The sequence below is a fragment of the Rattus norvegicus genome, chromosome 6 (assembly GCF_036323735.1).
Source record: "Rattus norvegicus strain BN/NHsdMcwi chromosome 6, GRCr8, whole genome shotgun sequence".
NCBI classification, from domain to species: domain Eukaryota; kingdom Metazoa; phylum Chordata; class Mammalia; order Rodentia; family Muridae; genus Rattus; species Rattus norvegicus.
The window spans coordinates 112,209,449-112,217,817 of NC_086024.1; positions in this window are offsets into that span (position 1 = coordinate 112,209,449).

Below are 8,369 nucleotides of genomic sequence, written 5' to 3' on the forward strand. Positions count from 1 at the left end.
TTGGAAGCTCCAGGAGGACAGGGATTTTAAAATCACTTCTTTCTAGTTTGTGTTTGTTTTGAGATAGGATTTCTCTGTAGCCCTGGCTGTCCTGAAACTCTTGGTTGATCAAGCTGGCCTCAGACTCAGAGATCTGCCTGCCTCTGCCTCCCATGTGCTGGGATTGAAGACGTGAGCCACAATACGCGGCTGCATCTCTTTATTGTATGTGTACATGTATTTGCCTGCATGAATCTATATGCACAGCGTGCCTGCAGGAGCCCTTGGAGGCTGGAAGAGGATATCGGATTCCCAGAGGTGTGCTTACAGGGGGCTGCTGAGAACTGAACCCAGGTTCTCTCCAAGAGCAGTGCATGATCTGAACGCTGAGCCAGCTCTCATCTCTAGAGCCCCAATATACAGACAAAAGTAATTATACATGTGTGTATTCATCTGTGTGTAGGTATGCATGCATGACCGTTCTCATCCACATGGGCCAGAAACATGGTATACCTTGGAACTAGAATTAGTTATAGACAGTACTGAACTGCCTGATGCTAGGATTCCAACTTGGGTCCTCTCTATGAGCAGTGTACACTCTTTGCCATCGATTCACCATCTCTCCAGCCCTTCTAGCCCCCATTTAAAAATCTCCGTTGGAATTACGTATTGGTGTCTGCACCAGATCCTACTTCATAGTGGTGCCAAAAAGCAATCCCAGCAGCTGAGAGGCAGAGGCAGGTGGATCTCTGAATTCGAGCACAGCCTGGTCTACAGAGTGTCATACAGGACTAGATAGTGAAATCCTGTCCAAAAACAAACACACAAAACATGATGATGACGACGATAACTGCAATGATGGCGGCAGTGGTGGCACTGTTCACTAAAAGATGAATGGCAATAATTGTGGTGGCTCATACCTAAATTTAAGGACTCAGGAAGTTGAGGCAGGATAACTGATGTGAATTGGAGGCCAACTTAGCCTTCACAGTGACTCTGTCTCAAAACTAAAAAGAAGGCCGAGTGAAAGCCCGCCTATTATCTTCAGACTTGTGACTCTGAGCCCACAGTGCCACAACTGCACTCTTATCAGCTTGATTCAACCCCTGGCTGCATGCCTGGCTATGGGTAGTGCCAGAGAATGGTTGGTGCCACCACCACCCTTCTCCTTCCTTTCACTTCTCCTCCCACCCCACCCCCACTCCCATGGAGCCTGCCAGAGTTCCCAGAGGCACGTTTTGGTGGAGGTGGCATTGGGACCCATGAGGGTATATCCCTAGCTGCTAGGCACCCACTGGGAGAAGTTGACTCAGGACAGAAGCTTGTGAACAGTGGCCTTAGGTGGTCATCCTCTCATTACCCAGTCAGCTTGCTCTCTGCTCAGGGCTGTGGAGGAAGGAGCACTGGCCACAGAGTAAACCTAGGAAGCTTGGAGTGTAGCTGGAGGACAGGGTTGGGGGCAAGTAGCTGCCTCTCTGCCAGGCTGTATGGCCCCTGGGGGCAGCTTTCTTCCCTAGGGGCTCCTTCACTGTTCCTCTCTGAAGCAGGATTTGCTACAAGAGAGGACTGTAGCCTCAGCTCACGGAAAAGAGGTAAGATTGAGTGTCACCTGTTTCCTGGGGCTGCCTGGGGTTGGGGAGAGGGGGGAATTGCACACACAGCCTCTGAGCTCCAAATCCACAAGAGGGAATTTCAGCACAGACACAAAGGATAGCACCTTGCTAAGGTTCCAGCCAGGGATGAGTTTCAAAGCACCATCCTGGTAATTATCTTCCTGGAGGAGCACAGAAGAAGGCTGGAATTAAGAACAAAAGCCTCTCGGCTCAAAGTCCAAGGAAGCCCGAGAGCCAAGATGAAAATACTTTATGTTTTCTGTCTTGCCAGATTCCCCAGGAGCTCCACTTCTGGATAGCAGAGCTCTGCTCAATCCCTATGCTCCAAGAGGGAAACAGAGGCCTGCCTGGCATACCTGGAGTGGAAGCATAGCAGATACAGAAGGGCAGCCACTGTCTCAGCATTATCAAGGCCTCTGCAGGATTCCCTACAAAGACCTGGGGAGTGCTGGGGGGGGGGGATGGGCAAGGAAGAAGGTGCCCCTGAAGGGCATCAATAACCCTCCCAGAGGATTGCTTTCCCTTTTGTTTGAGACAGTTTTACTCCGTAGCCCAGGCTATCCTCAAATGGGTGGCAATCTTCCTCTCTCAGCGTCTCAAGTTAACCACACCTGACTTTTGTGTTCTCAAATAACACCTTGGTGTAGTCTCAGCAGGTCTGGTTCTGTTTTCCTGGTGCAGTTGGTACCTCATGCCACATCCAGTCCTACACATCTCTTTTTCCTCTGTGGACTCAAGGCCTGTGCTCCCTTTCAGGCTGTTCTTCTCATGTATAAACATATTTAAAGTGGCTGGTACACACTTTGTTCCAGACCCCACCCTGGTGATAGAGACTCAGTACAGCCAAACAAAATAGCAAAAGTCTTCAATATCAAGAGTTTTTATTATTGAAGGAGACAGACGGAGCTACAAAAAGAGAACCAAATACAATAAAAATAAAACGTAAGAGAGTGGGCCGAGGCATCTACCTTTAACCCCAGGACTCGGACCATAGAATCTAGAGTTTCAAGACTAGCACTCAAGGAGCTGGAGAGATGGATCAGTGGTTAAGAGCACCATCTGCTCTTCTAAAGGACCTGGGTTCAATTCCCAGTACCCACAGTCATCTGTAACTCCAGTTCCAAGAGATCTCACACCAATGATGCACAATTTCAAAAAAAAACAAAAAAAACAAAAAAACAAAAACAAAACAAAAACCAGGATGTAGTGTAATCAAGGAAACAAAACAATGTTTCCAGTATGGTAGTTCATTTAGCACATTGAAGGCAGGAAGATCAGAAGTTCAAGACTAGACTCAACAATCAAAAACCCAAACAAAAAGCTATGTCAAAAAGCTATGTCATGCTCATGCCTGGACAATGGCTTACAAACAGGACCTCCTTCGGTAGATGGCCAGAGGAAGGAAGTGGGCAGGAACAGAAAGGTATCAGGAAGTCATGAGTAAGGAGCTGGAAGGACCAAGCAGAAGTAGGTAGGGATTAATTAGCGCTGAGACAGACCTGGTTCATATGCAGTGTCCTGCTTCCTGACACCCTCCCTGTAAGCCTTCCTTTCAGGTCTTGATGAAGCTACCCACTAGGAGCGGCTGAATTTATTCCAAGTGCAGGAATAGAGAAAATGACATGATGGATGTTTTGCAAAGGCCTTGCTGGCTGCTCCAGGAAGAATAAATGAGGGGGCAAGAAGGAAGATGAACCAGGCCAGGCATGCTGCCACATGCCTTAGTCCTAGTTTCCAGGGTGGCAGGCTTTAGGAACCATCCCAGGCCCTCCCCATACTTGGATGGGGAGCCGTCCAGCTCATTTCTACTCCCAAACACCTAATTAGGGTCCTCTTTTGACAGTTGCCCCACACTGGAGAGGACAACTCCTGGTCCTCCTCCGTCACCTACCTATTCTAGCCCTTCCCTTAGGCTATAGCCCAGCTCTAGCAGAGCCCATCCCACCTCCCCGCAGGAAAATGGCTGGCGACGCCAGCTGAGTGACCTTGGGCTGCAAAGTCCACGACTTTGTAAAGTCAAAGCCAGTCACTTCCTCCCTCGGGCCTCCTCGGGGTTGGGCAAGGGGCCGCTGAGCCTCCCTGCCCACCCCCTCAGCTGGTCCCGACTGGCGCTGGCATGCATGCGCTCCGCATGTTAAGTGCTCGCCCCGCCGCCCAAGGCTCATTTGTCACCCGCTGCTGACTCAGCACTTCGGAGGAAAGCTTTTCCCTCTGCTTTGGAGGACAGGGCAGGAAATGAGGCGGCGCGGGCGCTTCCTTCCTGTCCCTCCAGGATGTGTGTGTCCCAGCGTGTCCGTCTGGGTCTGGCTGTAGTCTGGTGTCAGTCGAAGACAGGTGTGCACTTCCGTGTCTGTCTTTTTGTGCACTTTACGTACAGTCCCATGTATTTGTGTTCATTAGTGTGTATGTGTGGTTTTATAGTGTTTGTACACCTGTGTCAGGCTCTGCTTGATGCATGAATCTGTGTGTCACCCATGTGACTTGGTGCGTCTGCATCCTTCTTTTTTTTTTTTTTTTTTTTTGGTTCTTTTTTTTTCGGAGCTGGGGACCGAACCCAGGGCCTTGCGCTTCCTAGGTAAACGCTCTACCACTGAGCTAAATCCCCAGCCCCGTCTGCATCCTTCTTTAATACATCACCTCAGACTTTTCACCCTGACTCACAAGTAACACTTGAGGCCATCAGTAGCAATTCTTCCTTCTCTGTTGCCTCTAGCTTGCCTTTCTAGCTCCCTCTGCCTTCAGAACACTAAACACAGGTCCTCAGGGGCTAAACCTCCAGGCTTTGGGAGCAACCAGACATGGAGTTCTTTAAGTCCTAACCCTGCACTTAATAGTGGTGAGTTTAGACAGGCTACCTTCACAGGGCTTACCGTAATGGTGTCTCCCCATGAGTCTGGTAATTTCTTAAATCTCTGGGTACGCCAAACTTTATGAAATGTGTCAGGGTGACATCCAGGCCATAATGAATAACACCCAAGCACAGAGCAACGAATAGAGGGCCTTTTCCTGGCTGCTGGGAACCCAAGTAGGTGGGAAGAAGTAGCCTGCATCTGGAGCAGACAGGAGCTGCTTGCACGGCAGCTCTTCCAGAGAGGGTAGAGGTGAGCTGCTTTATAGAGCTGTCTGTGGCAGCCAGGGGGATGAACAGAGCCAAGGCAAAGGGCTGGGGAGCCTGGGCAACTCTAATGGAGGATACCCATGATGATTTCTCTCTGGGTTGGAACAAATTAGGAAGCAAACCAGAGATTCAGGCAAGGGACGCTAGTGACAACTTGAAACCCAGGAGGCCCCAGCTCATGGGTCTACTGCTGAGGACCTATGAGACAAGTCACCATGCCTATTGGAGCCAGGGTTTCCATATTTCCACAATGAGGGAAGTCTCAGACTCAGGTTCTTGCTGAGCTCACACGATGTGCTTGACTCCTGTCCAGCCTGCACTCTTAGGTGTTAGCCTTGACTTAGACACCAGGAGCAATCCTCCCACCACCCCCGAACTCCCAAGTCTCTCTGGGGAAGCTGACAGACAACTGACCCACGTAAGAACCAGCTTAAGTCCTGGTCTCAGGAATGAGACCGAGAAGGAGCCCACAGTGAATGGAGAGACAATTGACGAGTTGGCTTCGTGACCTCTCACCCCTTCCTGCTCCCAGAATCCTACACAGGGCTAGTGAGCACGCTGGGTACTCTGTTCCTCACAGTGTAGGTCTCTGGGTTCCCTGACTCACAGGGTTATCCCAGCACGGGCGGGGCTGCTGCAGAGCAGACATGCCCATTTCTGTCCAGACACAGCTGGGCAGTTAGTGGGTGGCTCCAGCCTGTCCTTACATGGGTGAAAGGGGCCAGCCACTCAGGGAGTGACTCACTCAGTCACTCAGCCAACCAAAACCTCAGCCCCACCCTTCCTTTCTCCTGCTACCCAGAAGGCCCCTTGTCACAGATTCTGGTCACACTGACACTAAAGAAAACAAAAAATGACAAGGGTTGGCAGTGACAACAGGGGAATAAACAGAGGGTCACATGAGCATTTACTAACTCTGGAATCATCTATTCTGGGACTAACAGTTAACTTATTGATTCCCCCCCCTCCATTTTTTTTTTTTTTTGGTTGTTGTTGTTTTGTTTGTTCGGTTTGGTTTTTTGAGGGGGAAGTCGTTTGTGTGAGACAGGGTCTGTGTAGCCCTGGCTGTCCTAGAACTTGCTATTTAGACCAGGCTGGCCTCGAACTCACAGAGCTGTGCCTGTGTCTGCCTCCCGGGTGCATGGGCCACCTCACCCAGTGGGATGACTCCATATACCGGTTCTGTATTACGTTGCTTCAGTTGGATATTCTGGTACTAAGCCCTGTGAGTCCATCAGAAGATGTGAACAGCCACGAAGCCCATCTGGACTTGTTGCTTCAGCTCGTTCTGCAGTGGTGGTGATGGGGGAACAGGTGCCCTGACCTGGAGCAGATGAAAGGCTGTGGGCCCTGTGTCTGCTGTAGAGAAATCCAAGTGAAGGCACTGAACTCTGCAGGGAAAAAGTGGCCTAGCCAGAGATAGAAATGTGTGTCGTCACGGCTTCCTGAGGAGCGTAAAGACTCATCCGTGAGTCACGGAACTGACTTAGTGGGTCACTCAGAATTTCTTAAAATTTTAATGTGGGGGAGACAGGGAGGGAGGAAGAGAGCCTGCTTATCTGTGCACAAAGCTGCTCAAAGAGGTCTTGGGCTCCCTTAGAACCGGAGTTACAGAAGTTGTGAGTGGCCCAGTGTGCGTGCTGGGAATGGAACCTTGGTCCTCTGTAAGAGCAGCAAGTAAACAAAACAAAACAACAACAAAATACACACACACACACACACACACACACACACACACACACACACACACACACACGGCTCCAAAGGCAGCTCTAGACTGAGCTAGGTGAACTTATGCCTGGGCCCTCCTCCCTAGACCTCACCTAGCTCTCTCACCTCCATGTAACTTTCACTTTCTGGTCACTCTCAATTCTCTACACCAGAGCAAAGCAGCAGGCCAGGGCGCTCAACCAAGGGGTGCCCGTTGAGGGAGACCTGGGCTGCCTGCCTCTATTTAGGTCAGTCACAAAAATGTTCATCAAACATTTTCTTATTTTCATATATATATAATATGATTTTTATATATGAATATGAATATATGTGAATTATATATATAATTTTATTACAAATAAAAAAACAAAAAACAAAAAAGCAACGTCCTAAAAAATTCTTTTTACTGGTAATACAAATTCCTATGAAGTTTTTTTTTTTTGCTACCATAAGAAATTAAAGAAACCATTAAATATTTAGAAACAATCCACATCAAAAGCTTTAAATCTAACTGTACGTTGTAGCCCCTGAAAAAGCTACAGACTCTTTTTTTTTTTTTTTTTTTGGTTCTTTTTTTTTTTTTTTTTTTGGTTCTTTTTTTCGGAGCTGGGGACCGAACACAGGGCCTTGCGCTTCCTAGGTAAGCGCTCTACCACTGAGCTAAATCCCCAGCCCCACAGACTCTTTTTTAAAAAGTATTTTCTCTACAAATAATCTCATCAGCTGTACAAGATCCTGTACAGTTTTTACACTGAGGCTGACGCTGAGCTGCACTTGAATTTCACATTCTTAGCCAAATAACTGACTGAGCACATAGACTCCACTTTAGGGCAGCCATTATTCCTCCCCCCCTCCTCCTCTTCCTCCTCTTCTGGTTCATTCTTCTTCGTAGAGCCTATTGGCCTACTGGGGCCCCTCTTTCCTGCTTCACTTTGCAGCCAGTGCTTTTTTTGGAGCCATTTCTCCAATCTTCACTCAAATTTTTTATTTGAAAGAGAAATGGGGGCTGAAATATTGATCAATAATGAAGTGTTTGTTTGGTTAGTAAAAGTGAGGCTCAAAAATAAAATAAACAAAACAATGAAATGCACGACTGAGTGTGGTGTCGCACACTGGCAAGCCCCACACTGATGTTCTGAGTGTTCTCCTCCTCCTCCTCCCCCTCTTCTCCCTCCTCCTCCTCCTCCTCCTCTTCTCTGGAAATAGACTGAAGACCAAAATGTGCCTTTGATGCAGGGGGCTACATTGTCTGGTAACTTTGGGTTCTAGCACCCCTAGGGCTGTCTATCGGAAGCATGTGACCATTATTTCTTTCCCCTTCACATCTAATGTGTACCACTCCCTTTTGCTTCCCGCATTGGCAGGAAGGAAAGCCAATTTTTTTTTTTAAATTCATCTAAGGGAAAGCAGTTTTTAATCATCTTATTTATTTATAGTCTCTTGTAGCCCAGGTTGGCCACAAATGCTATACACAGCTGATTCAGGCCTTGAACCGCGGAACATGCCTGCACCCCAGGCATGTCTCAAGCTTTTTACCAGGCGTCTTATCTCGGAGATTTTCGTGTTTCCTAAGGACTTCCTAGGCTAAATTAGAGCCCTTGAGTCGAGCCTTCCAGGAAGCAGGTGCACGCACCGCCCTGTCCACAGTCACGGTCTCAGGAGACCAGGTTGAGGGTGGGGAGAGGCTTCAGGAAAGCCTTGTTTTCTCTTCCCACTTTACACTGCCCAACCTCGAGTTGTTGTAGTGGGGAGAGAAAGAAAGAAACAAACAAACAAAAAAATCCCAAAACTAGAAAGCTCTACTTACGGCCTAAAGACCCAACGTGGCCACGGTTTGCGTGTTTGCCTTTCTGCAAATCTGTTCAACCCACCTCAGCAGAAAATTCTCACCCTCGGGGTGGGGGTGGGGAGGATGACTAATTACAGCCCTCATTCCCTCTTTTTTCTGC